Source organism: Acomys russatus, chromosome 24 (genome assembly GCF_903995435.1).
Source record: "Acomys russatus chromosome 24, mAcoRus1.1, whole genome shotgun sequence".
Taxonomy (NCBI): Eukaryota; Metazoa; Chordata; class Mammalia; order Rodentia; family Muridae; genus Acomys; species Acomys russatus.
The window spans coordinates 51,603,398-51,621,636 of record NC_067160.1 but is presented as its reverse complement, the minus strand read 5'-3'; the positions used below and the strand labels follow the sequence as shown (position 1 = coordinate 51,621,636).

At 46.9% G+C, this 18,239-nt stretch overlaps 1 protein-coding gene and 1 pseudogene across 1 annotated transcript in view; one reads left to right on the top strand and one right to left on the bottom strand.

Moving 5' to 3' along the window:
* The window catches only part of Abl1 (ABL proto-oncogene 1, non-receptor tyrosine kinase), a 104,512-nt gene that overhangs the window by 35,958 nt on the left and 50,315 nt on the right, over window positions 1-18,239 (top strand). The gene's annotated exons all lie outside the window — the stretch shown is intronic.
* On the bottom strand, window positions 5,578-6,186 carry LOC127207528 (protein phosphatase 1 regulatory subunit 14B-like; annotated as a pseudogene).

Below are 18,239 nucleotides of genomic sequence, written 5' to 3'. Positions count from 1 at the left end.
AGCCAAAGGTACATGGTGAGACCCTGTCTCAAACAAGACATCATATAAAAACAAAAGGAACTTACTGCCAAGAATCCATTACCAAAGCACGTTTTCAGTGCTACATTTCAAGAGATGTGAGCCCAAAAGAAAGGGCTAACCTTGAGGGAGACTGTCTGTGACCTAGACTTGGTAGTTTGCCTAACAGTCACACCTAATCATGCTTTCTTCCCACCAGAAATCAGGCTAAAAACAGCAGTGTTTCCACCAGGGAAGCACACAGAGCCCCTTCCCACTCTCTTGGAGGATAAATGCTGTGGTTTTGCTGGGATACACAACCCTTAGGCTAAGTCTCACAGTTCTGAGGCTTGGTCTTTGCTAATGGGTCCTGTCTTCTGGATCACTGGACTCTGTGCCCTTCATCAGGCCACAGGGTAGTCTGAGGCCTCAGTTGTTGCCAGGGAGGGTCTCTTCAGTTCCATGTGTGTCAGCTTGATGCTCTTCCTTTTCCAACAGTGTCTTCCTGCTGTGCTGCTCCTTCCTGACCTCCAGTTCTGTCTTGGTCTCCATAATACACCAGAGACCTGATACCAGATGCTTCCTGATCTGGCCTCCTGCACACGGGAAAGAAGTGCTGAGTTGGGGGAAGGGCCTGACAGATATTTGATTTTTTTAAATTTATTTTTTGTCTTTTTTGAAGGTCTTCGTTTTTTCATTCTTTACGTACAAAGACTAGCACGACCAGTTTCACTGGGTAGACAGTCTTGAATAATCTGTTCAAGGTCACTCGGTCCAACTTAATGAAGCTTATGTCGTTCATGTACTGAGGGAAACACTGACAGCACATGTTGAACCTGTATTTCCGGATCAGACTGTGGCGGTTAGAACAAACGCAGCAAACACAGCAGGAGCGAGAACCCTGGCCGAGCTTCTGTGGGTGACTCCAGTAGAGCTGCTGGTGACCTAGCTTGACTTCAGATGGCCAACGAGGAAAAGGGCCAGATACTTTCAATAATAGTTACCTTCTTGCATTTCAGCAAGAGTGATGGTGCCATAGGAAGTGGTGGGTTATCTGTGTAGTAGACAGAGTTGGGAGAGCACAGAGAAGGTAAGGAGCTGCCTGAGGGCATCAAGTTGGGAAGTAGCTGGCTGTTGTGGGTGCCAATTAGACACTCTCTACACTAATAGCACCTTGCCTAGTCATAGAAACAGCTAGTAAAATGCTGCCCAGCCAGGCGGTGGTGACGCACACCTTTGATCCCAGCACTAGGGAGGCAGAGGCAAGTGGTTCTCTGTGAGTTCAAGACCAGCCTGGTCTACATAGTGAGTTCTAGGACAGCCAAAGTTCTAAAGTAAGACCCTGTCTCAAAAAAATAAAATAAGAAAGAAAATTCTGCTCAGGATCTGCCAGTATGAAGGACATGGGATAGACCTGTATTTAACATTCCTGTCAGTGCAAATGAACTCTTTTTATTTAAATTATTTTATTATTTTGTATGTGTGGATATTTTGCCTGCATGTGTATCTATATGCAGTGTGCTGAGAGTTTAGAAGAGAGCATTGGATTTCCTGGGGCTGGAGTTATAGACAGTTGTACGCTGCCATGTGTTTGATGAGAATTGAACCTGGGTCCTCTGCGAAAGAAACAGGTGCTCTTAACTGCGAAACATCTTTCTAGCTCCGCATGAATGTCCTTAAGGTTTTGCCTCCTTGATGCATTTGCTTCCCAGCGTCTCCAGTTACTCAGAACGTACTCCTTTTTCTTCCCCATGACCATGGGCAGCCGGGGCCTGGCTCTTGCTGCTGCCGTCTGCACAGATTGCAGTTACCCACTGTGAGCGTTGTTCCCACCTTCGGTACTTGTTGATACTCAGCACGCTTTAGAACTTTCAGGCCATCTTCTGAGAAGCAGCTGGAGCCTGCAGGCTGCATGCAGATAGCTCATTTGACCTGAACTTTAGTACTGAGTCTGGTCTGCTTTCCACGGAGACACATAAACCCAGCTGGCAAGGACAGCTTGAGATGAAGCCTTCGTTATTCTACAGGTGACCTTGGATGATGGCACACTGCAGCCTCATTGCTCTAACCACTGCAAACTGCAAGGCCTGAATTAGGTCATATTTTCTTAAGCTGTAAGTTCACATCGTAAAGAGTGTAGGGTGTGTCCTATAAAGGAGTCTGGCTTTATGATCCAGCTCATTTATTTGGCTCATTTTTCGCTTCTTTTGCTTACAAGCTTAGGAAGAACCTTTTCCTCCCAAAGGCCCAATTTGAAACACCCTAAGCCCAAGGAATATGTTTATTTCCTGGCCTGTTGAGTCCTCCTCTGAAGGCCATATTTCATGAAATGTCACAAGAGATTATTGCTTAGCTGTGTTTTGATTACAGTCCCATTGGCAGTGCAGGCTGGTTTACAAAGAAAGACTAACCAGTGGTTGCTGTTGCCTGGAACACAGGACTTCAGCAAGGGTCACCCTAGGAGCAAGCTCCTTCGTGTGCTTTTGTTATCAAGTTAAGGAAAGTTATTTAAATAAATCCTTATCATACAGGCTCTGCAGTCCTTGAGACTTGTGCTAGCTTTCAGAAAGGAAGAGTCATTCATGCCTTTTAGTGTCCCCGTTGGAGCCCACAAGGAGCACTTTGGCCATCAGGTTCTGTTACTTAACCTGCTGACTTTACTGACTGTTCATGGCTCTCTCAAGAGTGTCATGGGAAACAAATTCACCTCACCCTTCACTGCCCTTGGTCCCTTCTCGTTCCTTCAGCACAGTCTTTATGAGGCTGGGAGCTTAGAGCAGGTTGGCCTGGGGAGTGTTTCTCACATGGTTTCTTGTGAGCATCCTTCCACCTGTAGCACAGTTACTCCTTGCTCTGCAGAGTCCCAGCTTGTGTGCTGCTCACTCTTCCCTCACCAGGAAGGAACCGTTCCCTGGCACGGTGCAGTGGGCGCCCTGAGAATTCGACTTGAGATGCACTGACCCTCCAAACAGCTGCTTTCACTTACTGCATTTGTTTAAACAAACCCTGTTCCTGGAAGTGGTTTCAGAATAGTCTGTCCTTGTAGCTAGCTGGTCCTTTGCTCTTGTTTTTGAAAGTGTTTTCTTAATGATAACCATAAGAGCCCAAGCACGGCAGACAGAAGACTGCTAGTCCAGCCTTCACCTGCTGACTGTTATTGCAGTGGGTAACTTTAGATTTAGATCTCATTATTGTGCAAAACTGCAGCGATTCCTGGATGCCTGGCACCCCCACCTCGCCACCGCTAATGAGCTCTGCTATCTGCAAGTCACCTCAGACAGTGATAGAGAAGGAACTTTCCCTACCTTGTAAATATGAAGAAAAAAAAAAAAAATCCAGCAAGAGCCAGAGATGGGCTACCTAAGTTATTAGCATGTCTTTAAGTGACATATAGAGTGCCATGATGTTAAAAATGTAAAGAGTGGATGCAAATACAAGATGTGTGTGGTAGCACACACCTTTAATCCCAGCACTTAGGGAGGCAGAGGCTCTGGCAGATTGCTGTGAGTTCAAGGCCAGCCTGGTCTACAGAGTGAATTCCAGGACAGCCAAGGCTACACAGGGAACCTGTCTTGGAAAAAAAAAAAGCCAACCTCCCCAGCCCACCCCACCCGCCAAAAAACCCCAGATACTTGTCTCTACTCCTATGTATCTGAAAGCAGTTTATTTTATTTAAGGCTTGTTTGTTTGTTTGTTTGTTTTTGAGACAGTGTTTCTCTGTGTAGCCCTCTGCTTCTGCCACCAGAATGCTAGGATTAAAGGCGTGTACCACCACAGGCTATTTAAGGCTTTTAAAAATAGTGGGGATATAAAGGTTTATAAAGCACATGCAATTCACTAGGAACCTTGTGTGTGACCCTGACTGTTCCTTCCCTCATTGCCTCTCTTCTTGTCCATGGAGCCCTCGTTGCTGTGTGCGCCCAGTACCATGCTGTCTGTCTCCTCCAGGCTGTGCGCCGCCCTGGTGCGGACCATGCCTGTGCTGCGCTTTGCCACATCTCAACACTCAGTCCGTAATTAGGTCCACAGCTAACAGCAGGACTTTGGGGGTGTGTTGCCCAGAGCACACACTAAGTACAACACCTACATGCCAGGTGCGGTTCCAAGCACCATTCTGAATGCTTTGCGTGTCAGCTCATATGTCCCGTGACCACGCATCAGGTGGTGACTGTGACATAGCTGCTTGACATTTGCATCTTTGTTGCCACTGTTTGACAGTTGTCTCGGGCACGTTCCATACAGAGTGTAGTCGCATGTGCGTGCTGCCTGGTTTACATGCTATATCTGTGAACTGTACCTCCTTGCTCATGATCTCTTCTCCTTTTCTTTGCTTTAATTCTCTTTAGGTCCGAATAAATACAGATTCATTGGTGGTGGCAAGTGGTTCTCTCTCTCTCTCTCTCTCTCTCTCTCTCTCTCTCTCTCTCTCTCTCTTTTTGGAGACAGAGTCTCTACGTACTTCTTGCTGTCCTAGAACTGACTGGCCTCAAACTCACAGAGATCTATCTGTCTTCCGAGTGCTGGGGCTACAGGTGTGCACCAATACACCTGGCCTGCAAGTGCTATCCTTTCATTCTTACCTCGAAGAGCACCCTTTGAATGAAGTTATATTAGGAAGGTGTTACTTCCTTACTAGAAAGACGTTAAAGCTAGAAAAAAAAAAGTGGCTTTCTTTGTGACCTATCTCAGGTGTTAAGGTGTTGCATACCTTCCTCTCCTACAGCTCAAGATGCTGGAAACATTTCTTTTTTCTCTTCTTTTTTCTTTTTTTGTTTTTTTGCTTGTTTGTTTGGTTTTTTTGTTTTTTTGTTTGTTTTTGTTTTGTTTTGTTTTTTGAGACAGGGTTTCTCTGTGTAACCTTAGCTGTCTTGGACTCACTTTGTAGACCTGGCTGGCCTTGAACTCACAGAGATCTGCCTGCCTCTGTCTCCTGAGTGCTGGGATTAAAGGCATGTGCCACCACACCTGGCTTGACATTTCCTTCTGTGTCCATTTTGGAGGCATTCTATCCTACAGCTGTATATAAAAGGGAATATCCACTTCTCAGAGCAAGGCTGGACATTACTCATGAAAGGCCCTGAGCTCTAGTTTGCATGGGACTTACAGAAGTGTGTGTGTGTGGTTTTTTTTTTAAAGATTTATTTGTTATGTATACAGTATGCATCAGATCACATTATAGATGGTTGTGAGCTACCATGTGGTTGCTGGAAATTGAACTCGGGATCTCTGGAAGAGCAGTCAATGCTCTTAACCGCTGAGCCATCTCTCCAGGCCCCAGAAGTGTGTGGGGTTTTTTTTGTTTTTTTGTTTTTTTGTTTTTGCTCCAAAGGTGTATCCTAGCTTTATTTTTAAAGGGCCTGCGCCGCAGAGTCAATATAAAAACACAAAAAGTCCCATCAGTTTAATAACAATAAAAAACCCCCAAAAATGGAAAACTGAGGTCAAGGGAAGTGGCCCCTAGGCAGGGGCATAGGGATCCCTGCTCATGGCACCAGGCCTGGCTGCAGGGTCCCCCGGTATTGCTATTGCTACGAGGTTGGGGGCAGCAATTGTCCTGTGGGAGCCATGTTCATCTGAGTCAGGACCCTTACTTTTTCTGGGGTGTGCTCAGCTTCTGCATGCCCCCGATCTTGTCCAGCAGGCCAGAGATGAAGGCCTCAGTGGGTTTGTAACAGTCAACTAGCAGCTCCTTGACTCTAGCAGCCCGGGTATCATCACTTTCCATGTCCAAGAGTTCATCCACATCTATCTCGAGCTCTGGGATCTCCTTTTCCTGGCAGTCCTAGAGACGCGTGAGCTGTTCTAAGATCCACTCCTCCAGGTTGAGGCGCTTTCGTAGCTCCTTGCGGTCGTACTTGACGGTTACCTTCCCTTGCCGTCTCACCGGGCCATCGTCATCCGCGCCCTCCGGGCCTTCGCCTGCGGCCTCAGGGGGGCTCTGGAAATAGACTGTGCTGCCCATGCCCGGCCCGGGGTCCGGAGCAGCCAACGCCGCGCCCCCCGCGGGGCCGCTGTCCCCCATGGTGGCCGCCGGGGCCACTTGCGCGCTCGGGCCCCTCCCTGCGCCGCCGCCTCCCGGACGCCCGCCAGCTGGCTTCGGGCCGCAGGCTCCGGTTAGTTCGTGGGCTACGCTCTGCGCGGCTCCGTGGCGAGGGCGGCGGCGGGGGCGCTCGGGGGCAGCTGCAGCATGCCGAGCCCTCGGGCTTGGCCTGGCCACGCCCCGCCCCCTCCCCACCGATCCGCCCGCCCTTTGTCCCCCGCGGCCGCCCAGAAGTGTGTTTCTTTATCAACATTTTTTCTTTCCTTCCTCCCTCCCTTTCTTCCTCCCTTCCTTCCTATTTAGTGTGTGTCAGGGGCATGTGTGGAATCAGCGGACTCCTTGAGGAAGTGAGTTCTTTCTTCCACCGTGTAGGTTCTGGAGATTGAACTCAGGCAATAGGGCTTGAGGATTAGTGCCCTCACCTGCTGAGCCATCTTGCCAGCTTCAAGAGGTGTGCTTGTTACTGCTGTTGCTGTTAGTGTGATTTATAACACATGTACGTGAAGAGCCTTAAAAAAAAAAAAAGATTTATTTATTAGAATAGTGTCTGCATCTGCATACAGTGTTCTGCTTGCATGTACACCTACCTGCACACCAGAAGAGGGCATCAGATCACATTATAGATGGTTGTGAGCCGCCATGTGGTTGCTGGGAACTGAACACAGGACCTCTGGAAGAGCAGGCGGCATTCTTAACCCCTGAGCCGTCTCTCCAGCCCTGTGAAGAGCCTTTTAAATTGGTAAGCAGATGACTAACCTATGTAGGAAAGGGGAGATGGGTGACAGGAAGCAGGACACTGCGGACGTATAGTACACGAGCCTATTGACATAGAGAGCTTGAGGGGGGTTCCAGCTGCTTCTCTTCTCCTTAGGAATTTTACAACATGATGGCATGTGTGATTGTGATCTGGATGCTGTGAGACACTTGTGCCTTTAGTGTTCCCTTCTAGCCTTTCCTGTCTTTCTCCAGGCGCTTTCCACAGGAACAGTGGTTCATTAAGAGTGGGAGGGGGTTGGGGGAATGGGAAAAGGGGAGAGGGATCTGATTGGGAGAGAGGGAGAGAAATGCAAAAGGAAGGACAGCAAAATAACAGATGCATAAAAATATCATAAGGCGTCATGCTATTAACTATCTACTTTAAAAACCTATAACACATGTAAGTCTGCGTACAAACATACATATATAGTTTAAATGAAGTTTTCCTGTCTGGGATGACAATGCTGCCCCCAAGAGCCAGAGTCTGCCTAACAAAAACCCCAACAGCAGGCATAAAAAGCCCTCTTTTGAATTGTTGGTCCTAAATGGACTATTTAGGAGTCTCCCCAAACATTATAGAATATAGATATTGCTGTTGTCCTTGGTTGGCTCCCAAAGGTGGAAGGCAATTTTTTGTTGCTAATGACATCATGCACTTCAAAGCAAGGGCCCAGAGGCCCCTGAGCTGACTCTGACCTAAATGCCTGGTCACTGAGGACCACCTTCCCCGTACTGCTCGGCGCCAGGCAAACGTACAAAGGAGGGAGCAAACACTAGTCCTACCCAGCTGATGCTGTGAGCCACAACAATGGCCAGCATGGCATGAGAACCTTGACATGACCTGGAGCCTCCTGATTAAGTCCTGTTACACAAGAGGGAACTGCTGCGTGGTACTAGGAACCTAGCAACCACGCAGAGCTACTCAAGTCATGGATCTTGGATGAGAGCCTACAATTGCTACTTTAAAGATTTATTTATTTATTATTATATATACAGTGCTCTACCTCCATGTAGACCTGCAGGCCGGAAGAGGACATCAGATCACTTTATAGATGGCCGTGAGCCATGGTTTCTGGGAATTGAACTCAGGACCTTTGGAAGAGCAATCCATGCTCTTAACCTCTGAGCCATCTCTCCAGCCCCAAAACTGCCACTTTAATAGGCCAGCATAATCTCTAAGAACACTCTAAACATTTGTCCTTATAAAAACACAGGTAAGGGCTGGGAAGATGCCTCAGAGGTTAAGAGCACTGACTGCTCTTCTAGAGGTCCTGAGTTCAATTCCCAGCAACCACAGTGTCTCACAACCATCTATAATGAGATCTGCTGCCCTCTTCTGGCCTGCAGGTGAACATGCAGGCAGAGCATTGTATATAATAATAAATAAATAAATCTTAAAAAACAAAACAAAATACAAGTAAGTGTAGTTCTCACCCCTCAACAAGGAAACCTTTCTTTGCAGCAGACAGACTATTACAGAAAACCACAACCAATCAAAATGCAGCATTGTGAAGCCAGGTAGCAATGGATATATCTTCAGCACAGCTCCCACACCTAAGGTGCAGGGAGCATTGCAGAAGGGGGGGAGGAAAGACTGCAAGTACCGGAGGAGCAGAGAGTTTGCTGAGACACCAGAAGCCACACCCGTGAAGTCTGCCTAAACATGAGCTGAGCAAGGACAACAGACATGCCCAAGTGGATGGGAGGAGTGCAGAGGTAGAGACCACAAGGCCTCGGCCCCACACAGAGAACCGCAGACAACTAAGAAAGCTGAGAGTGGGAGAAATGGTCTTCCCCAAGAAAAGCACACCAATTGCTTATCCAATACCAAATAGTCAGCTCTTAAAGCAACATTCAAGTGACATGGTACAGACTGAGCAGGTTATATTTAGGAGTATATATGTATAAACATAAATACATGTGACATGAAACAATGAGAAAAGAGGCTGTGAGTTTGAAAATGAGCAGAGACGGGAGTTTGAGAGTGTTTGGCAGGAGAAAAAGGAAGGGGGAAATACTGTAGTTACAGTATAATCTTAATAGTAAAAAGTTTTTAAAAGAATGTGAGAGTCTTTCCCACTAGATTAAAAAAAAAAGAAATGAAAGAACAGAAAAGGGTTAAAACACACCTCGCTCTGTGGTGTGTATGAATTCAGCATAGCTGCCCTAAGTGCCCTCTTCCCGTACAGTATGTTGAGAGCGGGACTCGCCCAGCTGTACTGTGAGATGCCTGCGCCTCTCTGAAGCAGGCAAGCGGGGCCTGTGCTCCCAGGACTACTCACCCCGGGCTCTGCGGCTCTGCGCTGGTGAGGGCAGAGAGGGTGCTGTGGCATGGGGAAGGCAGGTCATAGAGAGTTACAGCTTGCTTCCATGTTGCTTTTCTCCCTTGCCTTGTGTTTCAGGACCCTCTCTGTTGTTCCCTTACACCCTGGCCATCCTCTTGTAGTCTGCTGTGACAGATTCCCTTAGTCCCTGGGAGTGCCTGAGTTTCTGCTTTACCCCTAGAGGACACGTTTGCTGTCTGTGTGATCTTTCAATGCTAGGTGGCCTTAGTGGGTTTGGAGGGAAAACTCTTGTCGCTCTGTTTGCTTTCCCAGTAAGCCAGATGCCAACGTCTCCCTGATGTCGGGATGTTATTAGCTTCTAGAAGTTTGGCAGGGCTGGGAATACAGTGGAGTTGGTAGAGGACTTGCTTAGTGTGAGCCCTGGTTCAGTCTGCAGGACTGCCACGAATTCATTGTGTGAGTTGTGTGCTCTTTGGGTTTACTTCATTTGCGGTTTCATAGTCCATACATGAGTCAACAAAAAGACCAGATTCTGTTCATGATGTAAATGTGAATTCCATGTAAACCATATAGTGTCCTGCTGAAGTTGGTCTGTTTTCTGTGGACCTGCATAGTCGTTTTGCCCCTTTATTTACCTCAGGAACTTTCTTTTAAGTGTCTTGGCGCTGTCTTGCCATGGATTGCACAGGATCGTTGTTGTCTTCTTTTTTTAATTATTATTTTTAAAATTTTATGTACATTGGTGTTTTGCCTGCATGTATGTCTGTGTAAGGATATAGGACCCCCTGGAACTGGAGTTAAAGGCAGTTGTGAGTTGCTGTGTGGCTGCTGGGAAACTGGGTCCTCTGGAAGAGTAGCCAGAGCTCTTAACCACTGAGCCATCTCTCCAGACAACCCCGCCCCCTCCCCGAATCTTCTTTTCTCTAAGCATCTGTTTTGCTTTATCATTTTGTTTTGTTTTCTTGTTGTTCTTCTGTGTGTTGAGGGATCAGAGATCATGCTGGGCAAGTGCTCTCTCACTGAGCTGCAGCCCTAGCCCAGATCCTCTTTCCTGAAGAGTGCCTTGTCTCGGGCAGTGCCCTAGAGCACTGAGTTACCTGGTTGGTTGTCTCCTGACTTCTCCCAGACTTTAAAGATGTTCCTTCTATTTTAAAGATTTATGCTTTTCAGCTCTGTATTTGTGTGTGTGTTTCTATGGGTGTGAGTGTGATACTCACGGAGGCCAGAGGTATTTGGAGCCCCTTGAGCCAGAGTTAGAGGCAATTGTGAACCAACTGACATGGGAGCTGACAACCAAACTCAGGTCCTCTGAAAAAGCCATCCTTACTCTGAACTGCTGAACCATCTCTATAGGTCCAAGCTCAACTTCCTTGCTCATATTTCCTGATAAGTCCGTGTTCCCTTTCTTTGCTAGACCATTCTGTGGTTGCTTTCAGTATTTATTCTTAAAGTGATCGTAGTGGTATGTACTTGGAGTGTCAGCTTCCCAGAAGGCTGACATACGAGTCCTGTGGCTTTGAAGCTGTCCTTAGCAACAGAGAAACTCTATCTTTAAAAAAAAAGACCTTCACAAAAGGCTTTGGGGGTTTGATTTTTGTATGTGGCTTGCTTTGTTTCTTCTTGGTGTTCACTCAGTGGTTTGCATTGAGTTTCTATGTGTCATTAAGTTTAGAACATTTGGGCCCTTGTTTCTTTAGAATCCCGTGTTCTTTCTTTTTCTCCTTCCTTGCCGCTCTAGCACTCCCCATGTTGGCCACTTGGTAGCATCTGGAACTTACTCTGAGTTAACTTCTTTTTTTTTTTTTTCTTTTTTCTCTTGTTCATATTGGCTTTCTCTCCCCAACTCCTTTTTGGAAGTGTGCAGAGACTCACTGTGTAGGCCAAGGCTGGTCTTGGATACATAATCCTTCTGCCTCCCACACTGGGATTGCAGGTATGAGCACCATGCCTGCTCTTCTTCCTCCTCCTCCTCCTCTTCCTCCTCCTCCTTCAGGGCACTCCATTCCTCCCCCTCCCTCTCGCAGTCAGCTGTTATGCACATTTAGTGAATTTTTCACTTCTTGTATTTAGTTTTTTTCAGTTCTGGAATTTCCATTGAGTTCTTGGTGTTGTCTCTGTCCCCTGCTGGGGTTTCTGTCTCAGTGAGAGTTTCACTCTCTCACTGGGAGCATGTCTCCTCTAGTCATCAGTGGTGCAGCTGTGAGAGCTGCTCCAGACCAGGTAGGACCTCGTTTGGGTTACGCTGTGGCTTGGTTTCTGGACGCCTTGTGTGGCCAGCATTTCTGATGGCATCCTGAATGTCCTGAAGTTCCATTGTGGAAATTCTGGATTCTTCCAGTCGTCTTTCAAGACAGAGTGATGGCAGCAGCTCCCAGCATTTCCCTTCCAAGGTTACATCACTCCCATCAAGACTCACAGTTCCCTGGCTTCCCGGCTCTGACTCACTGAGCCAGGGATGCTGAACTTTCGTCTGCCTTCTCGCTGGGCTGTGCTGGCAAAGCCACAGACAGCGCAGGGAAAGGCAGTAATCAGGGAACACAACGATAAGTTAAAGTATCATCAAGACAACCTTGTAAGAATATGGACCATTTTGTGAACATAAGTCTTCACGTGGCAGAAAGTCACCTCGTCACGTTGATGATAAAGAGGATAGGAGTTCATTGTCTGAGGGTAACTGTCATTTACAGGCAGGAGACTCAAATGCCGTGTGTGCGTGTGCGCCTGTGCATGTGCATGCTGATATACCTGTGTGTTCCCAAAGAGGCCAGAAGCAGGGCATCAGGTGTCCTTCTCCATCGCCTACATTATCCCTTTGAGACAGGGCCTCACACTTGACCTTGGAGCTCACTGATGACAGGTAAGCACCTCCAACCCCTCATCTCTGTTCCACACAGAACTAGGGTATAGGTGTGTATGGCCACACACAGCCTTTTAATGTGAGTGCTGGGATCTGAACTGGGGTTCTCACGCTGTACAGAAAGTGCTGTTACCTACCGAGCCATTTCTCCAGGCCCTGATGAATAGTTCTCAATGAAAGATGTATCTGGCTTTTGCAGGGGTAAAGCTATTAATGTTGAGTCTACATTGCCAGCAAGTTAAGACACAATTCATCATTGCCCCTTCTTATTAGTTGAACAGTTTCCTTAAGGATAAAAATAGATAAACCTAGGCAGGAGAGATGGCTCAGAGGTTGGGAGCATTGGCTGCTCTTCCAAAGGTCCTGAGTTCAATTCCCAGCAAACACATGGTGGCTCACGACCATCTATAATGTGATCTGGTGCCCTCTTCTGGCCTGCAGAGGTATATGCAGGTGAAACACTGTATGCATAATAAATAAATACATCTTTTAAAAAATAGATATACCACATTTGTTACGGACATACTCATATTTCCTCATTATCATTTGTGTTAATTATCAACTAATCAAAGTTTAATAGCTGTTGTGGTGGCATATAACTGTAATCCCAGCAAATGGGAGGTGAAGACAGGACAAGCAGGACTTCAAGGTCTTCTTCGTCTGAATGCTGAGTCCCTACCTGGGCTACTGAGACCCTGTCTTGAAAAAAATAATAATAGCATGGTCACGCATGCCTTTAATCCCAGAACTCGGTAGGCAGAGGCAGGCAGATCACTGTGAGTTCGAGGCCAGCCTGGTCTACAGAGGAAGTCCAAGACAGCCAAGGCTAACATGGAGAGACCCTGTCTCAGAAAACAAAAAAAGAACAAAATAATGATAGAGGTTTCTAGGCACAAGAGAAAACCAAATTGTTTACCTTTCCCCCATCAACATACATAGTCACTTTAGCAAGGTTTTAGGGGATGGAATACGTAAGGCTGTAGCGTGGCTGAGAGGGAGGCCTTTCACAGGACACGGAATGAGCAGTCCTCTCACTTTCTCTATTACAATTGCAAACAGTCTGATTCGGCAGTGTGCATGCTAGTGGCAGGAAGAGATTTGCAGTGGGGTGGAAGCTAGGAGTGCTTGCTGCTCTTGCAGAGGATCCGGCTCAGTTCCTAGCACACACATCTTGGAGTAGCAACCAGTTGTTACTATAACTGCAGCTTTAGGGGATCCAGCACTCTCTTCTGGCTTTCACAGGCACTGTACACATATGCACATAACCCGTCTGTCTGTCTGTCTGTTTGTCCGTTCGTCAATCAATCTTGAAAAATGAGAGATTTATAGTAAGGCTTTGGAATTACAGAGTTTGGTGAGGCCCTGCTCTGCAGAGTAGAGCCAGTGAGGTGTATGGGCTAAAGGTTGCCAGCTTTGGGGCCAGGGGGAACAGCTAGAAGCTGCTTTGTCTATTTATAACCTCACCTTTGCATGGTAAGTTTAGGCTGATTCGTTTCTTCTAAAACCTGCTGGGTCTTGGTTGGGATTGTATTGACTCTGTAATCCCCGCTGACATCTGGAGTTGTCTAGTCCCAGAATGTAGTCATTTTCCCATTAGTTTGGAACTTTAATTTTTCTCTGTGGTATTTTGCAATTTGTTATGAAGGTCTTATACATTTGTGGCCAGATTTATCTTTAAATATTTGTTTTTCATGTGCTTACACACAATCCCCCCCATCCACATGCACGTGCACACAGAAAATAAAATTTAAAAATGTATAGTTGTCTCATATGCCGTTAAGGTTTTCTTTGGTTGATGTCTTTATCTTTCCTTGCCCATCTTTTGGTGCATGTGTTGTATATGTGTGCATATTTTCTTTTCTTTTTTTTTTTTTTTTAAACAAATGTATTTGGGTTTCTTTTTAAGATTTATTTATTATTTATACAGTATTCATACCAGAAGAGGGCCCAGATTACATTATAGATGGTTATGAACCACCATGTGGTTGCTGGCAATTGAACTCAGGACCTTTGGAAGAACAGACAGTGTTCTTAACCTCTGAGCCATCTCTCCAGCCCCCATGTGTGCATATTTTCACATTACAGAGTCTTCCAAGCGTGTCCAGGCCACACCCTCCTTTCCCATCCCTCCCATTTCAGTGATCTCATTAGCCTCTGGTGTTACCTCCTCAGCTCTCCCCCTACAGCAGCCAGATTAGTCCTCTAAGCACAGTATTGTACCTGCTTCCCCCCTCCCTAACCTTCTAGTACCTTCTCAGCTCCTTCAGTCTAAAGCTAGCAGCCCTGCCATGTGCTTGCCAGCCCAGACACAGTGCTCCACTCCCTGCTGCCCCAGCATGTGCCTGCTGTTTCTCTGCTGACTCCCATTCAGCCATATTGGCCACTGCTTTTCCTTGAATCTCCCTCAGTTGTCCTCCCTGACCAGAGCACATAGCTATCTTTGCCAGGACAGCACTTGTCCCATACTTCCTCTTCCCTTTGCCTCAGTTATCTTCAGTGATGACCTTTCTGGTCACTGTCTAAAACTGCAGCCCAGGTACAACACCCTTTCTCTCGTCTGTGTTTTAGCTCTGCAACCATAATCAGCTGACCTTCCCTAGCTCACTGGGTCTTTTCCCAGCCTAGTGTTAGCTCTGGGACTGGGGACTCTACTCATGCCTTTCACCCCTTGTGACCCTACATCAGCAGTTCTCAGTCTTCCCAGTGCTCTGATTCTTTACTGCAGTTCCTCATGTTGTGCTGACCCCAACTGTAGGATTACTTTCCTTGCTGCTTCATAACTGTGATGTTGCTACTGTTACAAATCCTAGTGTAAATATCTGTGCTTTCTGATGGTATGAGGGGACCCTGTGAAGGGGTTATTTGAACCGTAAGGGTCATAACCCACAGGTTAAGAACCCTTGTCCTAGAGCCTAGGAGAACACCAGTTCTTGGTAAGGTTCTCAAGAAAATGTTTGCATAATGTTCAGTGTTTTCTTTCCTAATGACTTGAAGATGCTTATTGTATGTCTCTTTGTGTGTGCGCACATGAGTACATGTGTGTATGCCACAGCACATGTATTGTGAGCTGAGGACAACTGTGGGAGTCGATTCTTGCCTCTCACCATAGGGATCCTGGAGATCAAACTCAGGTCATCGCACTGGCTGCCAAGGGCCTTTACCCATGAGCCAGCTTCTGCCCACTCACCCTAGGGGATATTTTAATTGCTTTTCTTTCTAATACACTTTCTTCCACGGTGATGTGTTCTCAATGTATCCCACGGGTTGGTGCCCAGGAATGCTAACAACCATCAAGACACAAGTGGCACCCTTTCCTTGGGAGAAGCAGATGGTAGAAGTCACATTGGAAAGGGGAGCCAGCAAGCAGGGTCTTGACAATCAGTTTCAGAGAAGAGGTGAGTGACCCTGAAGGCCTGACAGTTGTTCTCTTTTGACAAATACCCACACACGTCTGGGGGCTACATGTCCCCCACTGGAAAGCTAATCCCTAGTCTAACCTGATGCTGACACTTTTGATATTTAAACAATGGTGGGTGGGTGGGTGTGTGTGCGCGTGCGTGCGTGTGTGCACGAATGCGTGTATGTAGGTAAGTTGGTAAAGTAAATCCCCAGGGGTAGAGTTGATGGGTCAGAGGGCAAATGTGTTTGCAATTTTGACTGTTATGGAATATTGCCAGATTCCCCATGAGACTCTTGAGAACAGGAAATGAGAAAGGCAAACACTGTACCATGCAGGCCTGCCAGCATCCCACAAGTGATGTGGTGCCAGGGGACAAAAGATGGGCCCTCCTCTGTTTAGGGGAACTAGTGTCTTCTGTCCTCAGGGGAACCATACAGACCCCCCCCCCCAACTCTTTCCTTTCACCTGCATCTTGGTGACACTGCATTTCCTGAGGGCTTCTGGTGTATACACCCTGTAAATGATGAGCTGTGTGTGACCTTTAGGTCACGCTGGGTAAGGGAGCCCTGAGCAGGGAGCTGGCTCCACAGAAGCAGACAGGGCCAGGGTCTTGCTGCCCTGTACTTCTTCCCTGCCTGCCTTTCCTTCCTCTAAGGCAAAGGAGAGAATGGAAGGGAAGAGGCTGAATACTGAAAGTTGATATTATTAAAATTAGAGGGGGTGGTCACATAGCACAGTACTTGTACGGAGATCAGAGGACAGTTTTTGGGTGTGGGTTCCACCTTTCCATGAGTTCTGGGAAGAGAACAGGTCCAGACTTCCCCAGTGAGCTTCTTACCAGGACTGAAAATTCCTAATTGCCTGATTCTAAAATTCCTTTGTTTATTATAAGCTTATGATGATTCATGAAATAACTAATTGTTAGTTGATCCCAAAAGCTAATTGGTTACGGCTGCTTCTCAGCATTTTAGCAACATGGTATTTATTATCTAGAACTTTTCCTGCAGTAGACCTAAATCATGTAAGTATTTTGACCCCATCCAATTCTATGTGACACTTGGTTTCCACAAGGATTCAACAGTTGGGACCCTGCTGTATGTGAGCATTGCCCTCTGTCTTTGAAGGCTCAGCATAGGAAGTGGTGTGTATGTGCGCGCACGCCACTGAGACCATCCCATGCTTCCTGAATAGAAGGCACGGTCTCCGAGTCTTGGTCCCTGCTGTACCAGGCACTGGCTTCCCCTGTGTCTCCTGTGATCAGCCTGAGTGCTGTCTGTTGCTCCCACTATCTCCATGGCCTCATCTGTATGTACTGCATGCCCCTCCCCCACGGCCTTGCAGAAACCCCAGTTGTGTCTGTGCTGACTGTGGGAAGGTGTCAGGAGGGTGGGAATGTGATAGTTCCTGGCCTCATTTGAAGGGTTTCTAAATGAGCCAAGTGCCAACGACAGCACACTGAGCTTGGCTTTCTGTCTTCACAGCAGGGAGTCAGACCTCCACGCAGTCTAACTCCCATGATTTATTGGCAGTTTTACTGAGGTAATTTATGTGCATAAAGTTTGTCATTTTAGTGGATATTAGTAATTTCTAATAAATGTATAGTGTACACACAACCACAACTCAGTTTTCAAGCATCTCCGCCTTCCCAAAGACCCTTCTGCCCACCTACAGTCTGCCCTGTGCCCACAGCCCCAGCCCAAGGCACCACAATGTGATTTCTTTCTTTCTATGGATATGCCTCTCCTATACAGTATGCATAATGGAGTTCCATGCAATTTGCATTCTTTTGTCATTAGCTTTTCTCTTCTAACACACACGCATGCACAGATGTCTGTGGTGTGTGTGTGTGCTCATTTTACGTGTATTTGAGTGTGCATATGCATGCAGAGGCCAGAAGTAAGCACTGGGTGTCTTCCTCTATCACTGGCCGCCTTATTTTTTGGCACAGGGTCTCTCCCTGAACCTGGAGCTCACCTGACTATCTGGGCGGCCAGTTAGCCCTCAAGGTCATACTGTCCCCACCTCCCCAGTGCACGCTGCCACACCTGGCTTTGTAGGAGAGTGCAGGGATGGAACTAAGCTCTCCTGATGTGCAGCAAGCACTGTCTTGACTGAGTGATCTCTCCGCTCATTCTGTGTTGAGGTTTATCTATGGAATGCCATATACACCAGCACCTCATTCCTTCTCATTGTTGAATTTTATTCCATTATTGAGGTGCACTTTTTGATAATATCTTGCCACTTGATGGACATTTGGGGTCTTTATGAATAAGACTACTATGAACATTCACATAGTTTTTGTGTGGGTATACTCTTATTTCTCTTCAGTTGGCCCTGAGGAGTAGAATTGCTTAGTCTCATAATGTTTTATTTCATCTTTTGATTGTTGTGTTTGTTTGAGACATCATCTCTTTATGTAGCTAAGCTGGAATTTATAGACCAGGCTGGCCTCTACCTTACAAAGATCTGCCAGCCTTTACTCCTGAGTGCATGAGTGAAGATGTGCACCGCCACACCTGGCATTATCTCAAGTTTTGCTTTTGTTTTTTGGTTTTGTTTTTGTTTTTGTGAGGCAGAGTTTCTTTGTGTATCCTTGGCTGTCCCTGACTCACTTTGTAGACTACACTGGCCTCGAACTCACAGAGATCCACCTGCCTCTGCCTCCCAAATGATGGGATTAAAGCATGTGCCACCAAGCCCGCCTTTAACTCAGTTTTTTTTGTTGTCGTTGTTTTTGTTTTTTGAGACAAGGTTTCTCTGTGTAGCCTTGGCTGTCCTGGGCTCACTTTGTAGACCAGGTTGGCCTCGAACTCACAGTGATCCGCCTGCCTCTGCCTCCCAAGTGCTGGGATTAAAGGCGTGCGCCACCACCGCCCGGCTTAGCTCAGTTTTTTAAGAAGCTGC